The sequence below is a fragment of the Oncorhynchus mykiss genome, chromosome 13 (assembly GCF_057628025.1).
Source record: "Oncorhynchus mykiss isolate SJ-2025 chromosome 13, ASM5762802v1, whole genome shotgun sequence".
Classification (NCBI taxonomy): Eukaryota; Metazoa; Chordata; class Actinopteri; order Salmoniformes; family Salmonidae; genus Oncorhynchus; species Oncorhynchus mykiss.
This window is the reverse complement of record NC_143034.1, coordinates 69,811,108-69,824,517: the sequence shown is the minus strand read 5'-3', so window position 1 is coordinate 69,824,517 and position 13,410 is coordinate 69,811,108. Positions and strand designations below refer to the sequence as shown.

The following is a 13,410-nucleotide window of genomic DNA, read 5'->3' as shown; positions in this document are numbered from 1 at the left end:
TACTCTGAGAATATAGTAAAGCATAGAAAGAGAACAAAGATAGAGGGATAGAAAGGAGGAAGAAAGGGTAAAGAGAGATAGAGAGGAGGAAGGAGTAGAGAGAGATATAGAGAGGAGGAGGGAGTATAGAGAGAGGAGGAAGGAGTAGAGAGAGATATAGAGAGGAGGAGGTAGTATAGAGAGAGGAGGAAGGAGTAGAGAGAGATATAGAGAGGAGGAAGGAGTAGAGAGATATATAGAGAGGAGGAGGGAGTATAGAGAGAGGAGGAAGGAGTAGAGAGAGATATAGAGAGGAGGAAGGAGTAGAGAGAGATATAGAGAGGAGGAGGGAGTATAGAGAGAGGAGGAAGGAGTAGAGAGAGATATAGAGAGGAGGAGGGAGTATAGAGAGAGGAGGAAGGAGTAGAGAGAGATATAGAGAGGAGGAAGGAGTAGAGAGAGATATAGAGAGGAGGGAGTATATAGAGAGAGGAAGGAGTAGAGAGAGATATAGAGAGAGGAAGGAGTAGAGAGAGATATAGAGAGGAGGAAGGAGTAGAGAGAGATAGAGAGGATGAAGGAGTAAAGAGAGAGAGGAGGAAGGAGAAGAGAGAGAGATGAGGAAGGAGTAGAGAGAGAGATGAGGAAGGAGTAGAGATAGAGAGGAGGAAGGAGTAGAGAGAGATATAGAGAGTAGGAAGGAGTAAAGAGAGATATAGAGAGGAGGAAGGAGTAGAGAGAGATATAGATAGGAGGAGGTAGTATAGAGAGAGGAGGAAGGAGTAGAGGGAGATATAGAGAGGAGGAAGGAGTAGAGAGATATATAGAGAGGAGGAGGGAGTATAGAGAGAGGAGGAAGGAGTAGAGAGAGATATAGAGAGGAGGAAGGAGTAGAGAGAGATATAGAGAGGAGGAGGGAGTATAGAGAGAGGAGGAAGGAGTAGAGAGAGATATAGAGAGGAGGAGGGAGTATAGAGAGAGGAGGAAGGAGTAGAGAGAGATATAGAGAGGAGGAAGGAGTAGAGAGAGATATAGAGAGGAGGGAGTATATAGAGAGAGGAAGGAGTAGAGAGAGATATAGAGAGGAGGAAGGAGTAGAGAGAGATAGAGAGGATGAAGGAGTAAAGAGAGAGAGGAGGAAGGAGAAGAGAGAGAGATGAGGAAGGAGTAGAGAGAGAGATGAGGAAGGAGTAGAGATAGAGAGGAGGAAGGAGTAGAGAGAGATATAGAGAGGAGGAAGGAGTAAAGAGAGATATAGAGAGGAGGAAGGAGTAGAGAGAGATAGAGAGGAGGAAGGAGTAAAGAGAAAGAGATGAGGAAGGAGTAGAGAGAGATGAGGAAGGAGTAGAGATAGAGAAGAGGAAGGAGTAGAGAGAGATATAGAGAGGAGGAAGGAGTAAAGAGAGATATAGAGAGGAGGAAGGAGTAGAGAGAGATAGAGAGGAGGAAGGTGTAAAGAGAGAGATATAGAGAGAGGAGGAAGGAGTAAAGAGAGAGAGAGGAGGAAGAAGGAGTATAGAGAGAGAGGGGAGGAAGAAGGAGTATAGAGAGAGAGAGGAGGAAGAAGGAGTATAGAGAGAGAGAGGGGGAAGAAGGAGTATAGAGAGAGAGAAGAGGAAGAAGGAGTAAAGAGAGAGACATAAAGAAGGAAAGACGAAAGTGCACTCAGGTAGTGATTAACCAACCGATGGGCGCAGCAATGAAATGTCTGTCATTCAAAGTGCCCTTTCCCCCTAGCGCTCATGTTACACAGGCTGAAACACAGTTTGTTTGTTCGCCTCGGAGAAGGCTCTGCTTTTTCCCTTCCTGTCTGCGAGCCGGCGGGGATAGGGGCTAGGGCAGCTATGGCATGACAAGGCGGTCAGTCCGTGGCACCCGGCCCACATTTCCATTGGCGCCTCATGAGAGAGCCTGAAAAAGGTGAGACGGTGTATTAATATGCTCTCCGTCACACTCAAGGCCATCAAAAATAAGTCAGAGGCCATCGTTGCATTATGGAATGCTACAGTGAATTTTGTTTAACATATCGAGAGAAAGAGTTGCCACATATTTTGTATTCATGTCAGGCTTTAGCAAAAATGTGGATGACCTTGCTTGGCAAAGGTAGATTGTACTTTCGGAAACACAGTACTCGACTTAATCAAATAAGAAGGTGCTTTGGAGCTTACAGATATGATATAGAGTCTGCCACTGTCACACCGTAGCAGAAGCGAATAATTACAACTAGTCAACAGCAGTTGACATCCTGGCTCACTCACTGCCGATAGTTAAACCGTCACAGCTTCGATACGTATTTCACTACGTGCGTTTTTGATTTAAGCGTCTTGGAGAGATTACTGCAGGCAAAACCAACACAAAATAGTGATTCACTGTCTTAATGTAAATATTCTTCTTGGCTCCTTGTCTTCTCTCTTCGTCTACCCAGTATGACTTTTCCAGAGTCGGAGGGTGACCTGCCTGCCGTGGTCGTGCAGCACCGGGCCGGAGCAGACTGGGCCTTCCTCGCTTCATTAATTCAATTCAGCATCGCAGAAAAACAGCCACTTCTCTCTCATAGAGCGCCCTTGTCTACAGAGGCTAGCCTACTGCTCAGATAGAGCAACGTCTTCGCATGCTGCCTGGTAGCCTGATACACCGTGTCAACCTCACGCTAACACCAGTAGAGCTTTATCTTAAGCAGTGTTGTAAAGAGGTCACAGGTTTGCTAGATGGGAGGTCATTTTAAGGCATGCCACACTGTGTTTATGCTTTCTTTAGATGTTATAGTGACATTTCTTTTAACTTGACACCTCACTGGCCAGTGGTTCAAAACGAGATTAGATTTGTAAATGAATTATATAGGATATATAAGTATAAGCCATTTATTGATAGTTAGTAAAAATATATTTATGTAATAAACAGTTATAAAACACATTGATAGATTTTTTTGTTTTTTTAATATAGCAGTTTAACTTGTAAACCCGTAATACATCCTATGGAACGATACCTTAATATGTCACCAAAATATTTTCGAGCAGACATGTATTTTTTTTTCTCATCCTGTTGCTCTCCGTCTCTCAGAGGAGATGAAGCACACCTATTTAAGTATTGTGTGGTTTAGGAATTTACCTCACAAAGGGACACCTGATATGCTTTGCTTGTTTTTTTTCATATGTTTAATGACTGTGTAATGGATTTAGTCTGGTTTGCTTCCTGATGCTATATTAATGAACTCTTGGCTGTCGTACAACAAAACAGGTTACATTTTAACAGATTACAACGTACAGTTGAAGTCGGAAGTTTAAATACACTTAGGTTGGAGTCATTAAAACTTGTTTTTCAACCACTCCACAAATGTGTTGTTAAAAAACTGTGTTTTGGAAAGTCAGTTAGGACATCTACTTTGTGCATGACAGAAGTAATTTTTCCAACAATTGTTTACAGACAGATTATTTCATCTACAATTCACTGTATCACAATTCCAGTGGGTCAGAGGTTTACATACACTAAGTTGACTGTGCCTTTAAACAGCTTGGAAAATTACAGAAAATGATGTCATGGCTTTAGAAGCTTCTGATAGGCTAATTGACATAATTTGTGTCAATTGAAAGTGTACCTGTGGATGTATTTCATTGCCTACCTTCAAACTCTGTGCCTCTTTGCTTGACATCATGGGAAAATCAAACGCAATCAGCCAAGACCTCAGAAAAAAATTGAAGACCTCTACAAGTCTGGATCATCCTTGGGAGCAATTTCCAAAAGCCTGAAGGTACCACGTTCATCTGTACAAACAATAGTACGCAAGTATAAACACCATGGGACCATGCAGCCATCATACCGCTCAGGAAAGAGACGCGTTCTGTCTCCTAGAGATGAACGTACTTTGTTGCAAAAAGTGCAAATAAATCCCAGAACAACAGCAAAGGACCTTGTGAAGATGCTGGAGGAAACAGGTACAAAGGTATCTATATCCACAGTAAAACGAGTCATATATCGACATAACCTGAAAGGCCGCTCAGCAAGGAAGAAGCCACTGCTCTAAAACCGCCATAAAAAAAGCCAGACTACGGTTTGCAACTGCGCATGCGGGCAAAGATCGTACTTTTTGGAGAAATGTCCTCTGGTCTGATGAAACTGTTTGTACATAATGACCATCGTAATGTTTGGAGGAAAATGGGGGAGGCTTGCAAGCCGAAGAACACCATCCCAACAGTGATGCACGGGGGTGGCGGCATCAAGTTGTGGGTGTGCTTTGCTGCAGGAGGGACTGGTGCACTTCACAAAATAGATGGCATCATGAGGTAGGACAATTATGTGGATATATTGAAGCAACATCTCAAGACATCAGTCAGGAAGTTAAAGCTTGGTAGCAAATGGGTCTTCCAAATGGACAATGACCCCTAGCATACTTCAAAAGTTGAGGCAAATGGCTTAAGGACAACAAAGTCAAGGTATTGGAGTGGCCATCACAAAGCCCTGACCTCAGTCCTACAGAAAATTTGTGGGCAGAACTGAAAAAGCGTGTGCGAACAAGGAGGCCTTACAAACCTGACTCAGTTACACCAGCTCTGTCAGGAGGAATGGGCCAAAATTAAACCAGCTTATTGTGGGAAGCTTGTGGATAGCTACCCGAAACGTTTGACCCAAGTTTAACAATTTAAAGGCAATGCTACCAAATACTATTTGAGTGAATGTAAACTTCTGACCCACTGGGAATGTGATGAAAGAAATAAAAGCTGCAATAAATATTTCTCTACTTTTATTCTGACATGTCACATTCTTAAAATAAAGTGGTAATCCTAACTGACCTAAGACAGAGAATTTATACTAGGATTAAATGTCAGGAATTGTGAATAACTGAGTTTGAATGTATTTGGCTAAGGTGTATGTAAACTTCCGACTTCAACTGTATCTATTTCCCTCTGGGAAAAACACAGGCTTGTACCGTTTGTCATCTGTACGGCATCCATATTAGGACAAATTCAATTCTGCTAAGATTGAGGCTATCCTAATATGGACACCGTACACCTGACAGTGTCACATTATGATCACATATATTGCACATCATTTGAGTACATAAATTGGTTACACTTTGTAATCACTGTCTTGAGTACGCAATTATAAATGCTTATTCATGCTGATAAATACTTTATAAATTAGTATTTTAATTTCATTCATTGTATATCGTTCAAGTACTTGAATAGGTTACACTTTATAATACCTTTCTTGAATAAGCAGGCTTACCAATGAAATGTCTTATTAGTAATAGTTTATACCTGAATATTATCACCATAATATTACACTTAATATTGCAACTTCATATTAAATCATTTATAAATAGTCGATGAATGCTTTTAACCATGAATAGACATGTTTAATTACTGAAATCATCTCTGCACACTTGTGTTGACCTGCAATGATTTCCTAATCATTTCTTGTGGTCTTACATGATATCCCTGAATGAGTGAACCCCCTCAGTAAAATGCACAGTTGGTGTAAAGCACAGACTGACGTCTAGGCCAACAAAGTTCATAACCACACTACTTTTGGCAGCAGTGTGTGGTTCTCTCTCAAACCCAAACAAGCAATCAAAAAAGTTGAATTGATATGAGAGCCTCTGAGTACCTCGGTATGTCAAATGCACTTCAGGCCAGTTTTCGTCGTATTATACTCCTGGGGAGAGGAGTGAAGTTTTACTCATCAGAAAAGGTGTTTACATATTGGGCATGAACACCAAATGCAATCCTTTAACTTGGAAGTTTGGCTGTAAATGTGATCCTGTGAGTAGAGGGAGAGAAAGAGAGAGAGAGAAAGAGAGAGAGAAAGAGGTCTGTATCATTCACGTTGTTTTCAGAGCTCACTTCCATAGAGAAGGATGGAAGCATTTACATTGTATGGCCCGATTCTTACGTTTGTTTTTTCACAGATGAGCAATTTTGCCCTGAACAAATAACTCAGACCGATTGCTGATAATTGAGAAAGATGGCAGCCATATTGGCCTAGTTCATAGGTCAGAGGCCCTGGCTGATTGCCAGCTGTGACTGGGCCACTACAAATGTGTCATTAATACCTGTGGACTGTCAGGCGCAATGACTCTCAGGATTAGGATTCTCTATGGCTAAAACAACCACTAAGCTCCTGACATTATAATGCTGTAATACGGAGCAGAAATGTCTATATTTAGACATGCTAACATTTCAACGATCTTACGCTACCTTGGTGGTGGTAATACAACCTCCATGACCAAACTCCTGATCAGTCTGACAGTCCAAAGGTAAGATAATAGCGTCCCCCAGGACTATCTGAACACACTGCTGACATAATGACCGCTTGACCCTCGTTCTGAAGCATGTTAACATGGATATGGCTAACAACGACTCTTCAACATAGACATGGCTAACAACGACTCTTCAACATGGACATGGCTAACAACGATTCTTCAACATGGACATGGCTAACAACGACTCTTCAACATGGACATGGCTAACAACGACTCTTCAACATAGACATGGCTAACAACGACTCTTCAACATGGACATGGCTAACAACGACTCTTCAACATAGACATGGCTAACAACGACTCTTCAACATGGACATGGCTAACAACGACTCTTCAACATGGACATGGCTAACAACGACTCTTCAACATGGACATGGCTAACAACGACTCTTCAACATGGACATGACTAACAACGACTCTTCAACATGGACATGGCTAACAACGACTCTTCAACATAGACATGACTAACAACGACTCTTCAACATAGACATGACTAACAACGACTCTTCAACATGGACATGGCTAACAACGACTCTTCAACATAGACATGACTAACAACGACTCTTCAACATAGACATGACTAACAACGACTCTTCAACATGGACATGACTAACAACGACTCTTCAACATGGACATGGCTAACAACGACTCTTCAACATGGACATGGCTAACAACGACTCTTCAACATGGACATGACTAACAACGACTCTTCAACATAGACATGGCTAACAACGACTCTTCAACATGGACATGGCTAACAACGACTCTTCAACATGGACATGACTAACAACGACTCTTCAACATAGACATGGCTAACAACGACTCTTCAACATGGACATGGCTAACAACGACTCTTCAACATGGACATGACTAACAACGACTCTTCAACATGGACATGACTAACAACGACTCTTCAACATGGACATGGCTAACAACGACTCTTCAACATGGACATGGCTAACAACGACTCTTCAACATGGACATGGCAGCGACTCTTCAACATGGACATGGCTAACAACGACTCTTCAACATGGACATGGCTAACAACGACTCTTCAACATGGACATGGCTAACAACGACTCTTCAACATAGACATGGCTAACAACGACCCTTCAACATGGACATGGCTAACAACGACTCTTCAACATGGACATGGCAGCGACTCTTCAACATGGACATGGCTAACAATGACTCTTCAACATGGACATGGCTAACAACGACTCTTCAACATGGACATGGCAGCGACTCTTCAACATGGACATGGCTAACAACGACTCTTCAACATGGACATGGCAGCGACTCTTCAACATGGACATGGCTAACAACGACTCTTCAACATGGACATGGCTAACAACGACTCTTCAACATGGACATGGCTAACGACGACTCTTCAACATGGACATGGCTAACAACGACTCTTCAACATGGACATGGCTAACAACGACTCTTCAACATGGACATGGCAGCGACTCTTCCACATGGACATGGCTAACAATGACTCTTCAACATGGACATGGCTAACAACGACTCTTCAACATGGACATGGCAGCGACTCTTCAACATGGACATGGCTAACAACGACTCTTCAACATGGACATGGCTAACAACGACTCTTCAACATGGACATGGCAGCGACTCTTCAACATGGACATGGCAGCGACTCTTCAACATGGACATGGCTAACAACGACTCTTCAACATGGACATGGCAGCGACTCTTCAACATGGACATGGCTAACAACGACTCTTCAACATGGACATGGCTAACAACGACTCTTCAACATGGACATGGCTAACAACGACTCTTCAACATGGACATGGCTAACAACGACTCTTCAACATGGACATGGCAGCGACTCTTCAACATGGACATGGCTAACAACGACTCTTCAACATGGACATGGCTAACAACGACTCTTGAACATGGACATGGCTAACAACGACTCTTCAACATGGACATGGCTAACAACGACTCTTCAACATGGACATGGCTAACAACGACTCTTCAACATGGACATGGCTAACAACGACTCTTCAACATGGACATGGCTAACAACGACTCTTCAACATGGACATGGCTAACAACGACTCTTCAACATGGACATGGCTAACAACGACTCTTCAACATGGACATGGCTAACAACGACTCTTCAACATGGACATGGCTAACAACGACTCTTCAACATAGACATGGCTAACAACGACTCTTCAACATGGACATGGCTAACAGCGACTCTTCAACATGGACATGGCTAACAACGACTCTTCAACATGGACATGGCTAACAACGACTCTTCAACATAGACATGGCTAACAACGACTCTTCAACATGGACATGGCTAACAACGACTCTTCAACATGGACATGGCAGTGACTCTTCAACAGGGACATGGCTAACAACGACTCTTCAACATGGACATGACTAACAACGACTCTTCAACATGGACATGACTAACAACGACTCTTCAACATGGACATGACTAACAACGACTCTTCAACATGGACATGGCTAACAACGACTCTTCAACATGGACATGGCTAACAACGACTCTTCAACATGGACATGGCTAACAACGACTCTTCAACATGGACATGGCTAACAACGACTCTTCAACATGGACATGGCTAACAACGACTCTTCAACATGGACATGGCTAACAACGACTCTTCAACATGGACATGGCTAACAACGACTCTTCAACATGGACATGGCTAACAACGACTCTTCAACATGGACATGGCTAACAACGACTCTTCAACATGGACATGACTAACAACGACTCTTCAACATAGACATGGCTAACAACGACTCTTCAACATGGACATGGCTAACACCGACTCTTCAACATAGACATGGCTAACAACAACTCTTCAACATGGACATGGCAGTGACTCTTCAACAGGGACATGGCTAACAACGACTCTTCAACATGGACATGACTAACAACGACTCTTCAACATGGACATGGCTAACAACGACTCTTCAACATGGACATGGCTAACAACGACTCTTCAACATGGACATGGCAGTGACTCTTCAACATGGACATGACTAACAACGACTCTTCAACATGGACATGGCTAACAACGACTCTTCAACATGGACATGGCTAACAACGACTCTTCAACATGGACATGGCTAACAACGACTCTTCAACATGGACATGGCTAACAACGACTCTTCAACATGGACATGGCTAACAACGACTCTTCAACATGGACATGGCTAACAACGACTCTTCAACATGGACATGGCTAACAACGACTCTTCAACATGGACATGACTAACAACGACTCTTCAACATGGACATGGCTAACAACGACTCTTCAACATGGACATGGCTAACAACGACTCTTCAACATGGACATGACTAACAACGACTCTTCAACATAGACATGGCTAACAACGATTCTTCAACATGGACATGGCTAACAACAATTCTTCAACATGGACATGGCTGACATTGACTCCTCGCTAACTGTGGTGCCAAGGGTTCATGGAGTATTGCCTCAAGGTTGAACCCAGCCTGAACCCCACAATGCCTCAAAACACCAGTTTGACACATGCACTTGTTCACATCCACCCAATTCCCAAGGGCCTAGCTGGCTGCTAGCAGAGACAAAACTCATCAACCTGTCCCTCAATTAGGGCAGATTTCCTCAACACCAGTCCCAATAGAGCCTGTATATGACTGCGGTTGCAGGGCCCCCTGCTCTTTTGTTTTGGAGACCCCACAGTGGCCCTTTGATTGGATTCGCAGGTTGGCCCTGGCTGCATTGGCAGCTGCTAGAGAGATCACTCCCTCCCTCCAGTTTGCATGGCACACGCTGAGAGACAGTGCACCAGGGGAAAGAAGGAAGGCTTCCAGGTGATTTCCATAAATATGAGCTATGGGCCTCTTTTCCACTTTGGTGAGGCTCCCTGAGGGAGAGCTTTGGCCTGGGATGCATGCAGCAGAAGGACATCCACAGAGCAATAATTTACCCGCAAAAACGCTTCTGGATTTACAGATACCCCGCTGATTGTCATTTAATGGTAGAGACCAAAGAGTTGAGGTCAAGATCACCTCACCAACAGACAGGAACTTCTTTTGAACCTTTGAATCATCCAACTCTTAAAGAACCTACTACACATACAGTACTGTGTGAGTGAGTTGTGGATACGTTATCTCTCAGTTATGTGATTAGGTAATGACTTGTACGATTTATGATGGAGACATCATTAAACCAATGAGGATCCTAAGACGGTAAAGGTGTTGAGTATCAGGGGTTTGTGACAAGAAAGAAAAGAACATTGAAATATACTGACGCTTTTGAAAAGGGTTGCAGGGTCGACACAAATGTTTTGTAAATTGAATGCAAGGTATTGACTTAGGCGTCAACATGTCGCAAAATCTTCACAATGTGATGCTTAGCAATGATACCATGTTGGAAAAATCAATAGTTTTCTAATACCCCTTTACGTCAGTACTGTACGTATTTTCATCTATAAATCATCACATAACTCTTCATGAGATCATGTGTTTTCAGCTTGATGGATTACAGATAGATTAAAAAGTCATACATGAGCTTCTTACTTCAGAATCCACAGAGGTTAAAGATGTCATTATAAAAATGAATTGCAACAGGACTTCACTTAATGCTACAAATAAAAGCCAAGAATCAAATTCCCAAACGTTCAAGACCTCCGCAAGGCTTCCCTAGCATCTCATTTGTTGTGTTTCCAGCATTGCAAGCAGCCATTTTTATTTTCTTTCAACGGCAATAAAATAGATACTCTAAATCGCTGTGTCACGGTCCATTACACTTTAGGCCGTTCGCTCCATGTCATCTCTACTGTATTGGCAGAGATATCCCAGAATCCTTTACCTGGCTTTAGGCACAATTAACTCTGTGAGGAAAAGGCCTGCGCGGGTCACGGGCCCACTCGTCACAAAATCAAAAGAAGCCTTTCTATAAAAACCAGTGTTCCTGCCAAAATGTGGACTGAGGTTGTGACAGAGAAGGATGGTAATGGCTTTCCTTCATTGAATGAACAGAGCAGGAACACTTATATTTACCTTTGAGTGAGAGCAAAGAGACAGACAGAGAAAAGTGGAAAGAGCATAAAAACAGTAACAAGGGCTCTTAAAGTCACTTGGCGTAGCTCAACGCTGAAATCTGACTTATTTTAGGGTATGATTTCAGGGTCGTATTGGAAATGTAGGCTACTACTATATTTAACTAGGGGGAGGCCAGAATGGTGATAAAACAAAATGAATTTGCTTTAAGGACGAGAAACTCCCTTTAGTCAACCACTTTATAGCCACCTGCTCTGTGAACGAATCTGAGAGGATCAGGAAAAGTTGCCATTAACGAGACAGTTATATGGGCTCTGGCTTTAAATGCAATATACTGTAACAATGACATTTAAACTGATGGTTTAAAACACTATCCAGCAGTATCTACACCGTTTGATTGGATACTGTATGACTCCTTAACCACTAACTGGCTCAAATGATGGTGTAGTCTCCAGAAAGCAGAGCCTCATTCACTTCCTTGTGCCAAATCCTGACTTGGACTTTTGCATAAATTATGCATTGATGTCAAAGGTTAAACCTGGGTCTAAATGTGCACGTGGACCAGTTACCACTAGGAATTATAAGGTCCATAAGTGGGCAGCATTTACCTTGCCGGACAAAGTCAGGCTTTTTCATAGCAAAGATCTGGCTTAGTTATGGCAACCAAACATGGTTCACTTCTGGGCCGTAGAAGGGACCGAGATCACTAGTGCTTACTCTAGAGGTTGACAAGGTCTGAATAATATGTGTGTGTCTTCCTCTCCTCCACTAGCTCCTAGTCCTCTCTGTAAGAGGTTGAACTCTACCTCGCTCGGACAGTAAATCAACCTTCTCTGGGGAAGCCATTTATAAAAGGCATGACATCTGGTTTCCTCTTTCTGATTGCTGATTACACCTCAGAGTTTTTTAATGCGGCCTGGCCAAGCACCGCCCTGCAGTCACAGGACGAGCTAAAGAAACCTCAGAGCTGTAAATTAACAACATATATTATCCTGGACCGCCATATATACGATCCACTAATCACCTCCGTCTCATAGCATGACACTGTAGAAAATCCCCCCTTTCTGTGGTTGATAAAAGAGAGGAGAGGAGAGGAGAGGAGAGGAGAGGAGAGGAGGGGAGAGGAGAGGAGAGGAGAGGAGAGGAGAGGAGAGGAGAGGAGAGGAGAGGAGAGGAGAGGAGAGGAGAGGAGAGGAGAGGAGAGGAGAGGAGAGGAGAGGAGAGGAGACCCTAATGGTTTTACCAGTGTGTTGAATCCCTGCTCTTGTGTAATATTAAATCACTGGTTATATTTCTTGCTGCTGGCTTAGCGTTGAATGGCAGAACAGACAGTAGTCACACAGTGTTGTCTAACAAAAATATGGATTGTCTCTTTCACTAAAGTGAAAGTCAACATTGAGCAGGGGAGTGGCACCTGAATGGACCTATTACAGTAATGCTGTTTTGTATGCCCCTGGTGTGTGTTACGTTGAGGATTAAACAACATATCACATGCCAAGGTCACACATATTTCACTTTTATGCAATGGTCTTTTCCCCAAGTCGGCTTTAAAGTGTGACGTAGAGAGAACGAAAAATTAAAAGTCCCTACTGCTGGTTTAAAAATCATGATTTGTAAATTAAGTGCATCGATAACATCGTAAATCAATCTGATTGAATTGTAATGGTGGGATATCTTTTTCTTTTTTGGGGTCAAAATCGCTAAATGACGTATCCACATGCTCAAATGACACTTTACATTAAGCCAGCTAATATGCTACTGTACATGTCTCAGACAAGAAGCACTGTATGAGACGATGGATCAAATAGAACTGTCTCATTATTCCAGAACTCCAAAACAACTGCAAGGTTTCAAGGCCTGGAAGAGTATCAAGCCATCTCTCTAGATGAAACAGTTCCTGTCATCTCACCTCATACTCTGATGAAGGCTTCGCTCCAAAACACTGTGGTTTTAACAAACAATCTGTATTGTTGAAGCAAACGTTCATTGTCCTACCAATAGTTACTGAGTATCTTGTCATCTTCAGTTATCCTTCCACTGAGCTATCCTCATAGTAGAGTATGGACAATTATTAAGGTACAAGAAACCACACACTTTACAGTAGATATCATAC

General features: G+C 42.7%; 1 long non-coding RNA gene across 1 annotated transcript; it reads left to right on the top strand.

The window, feature by feature from the left end:
• The first annotated feature begins 1,740 nt into the window (after positions 1 to 1,740).
• On the top strand, positions 1,741 to 2,892 carry LOC149978989 (uncharacterized). Its single transcript, XR_016485454.1, has 2 exons — positions 1,741 to 1,899; positions 2,405 to 2,892. It is a non-coding gene; the product is annotated as an uncharacterized LOC149978989 (long non-coding RNA).
• The last annotated feature ends 10,518 nt before the right edge of the window (positions 2,893 to 13,410 follow it).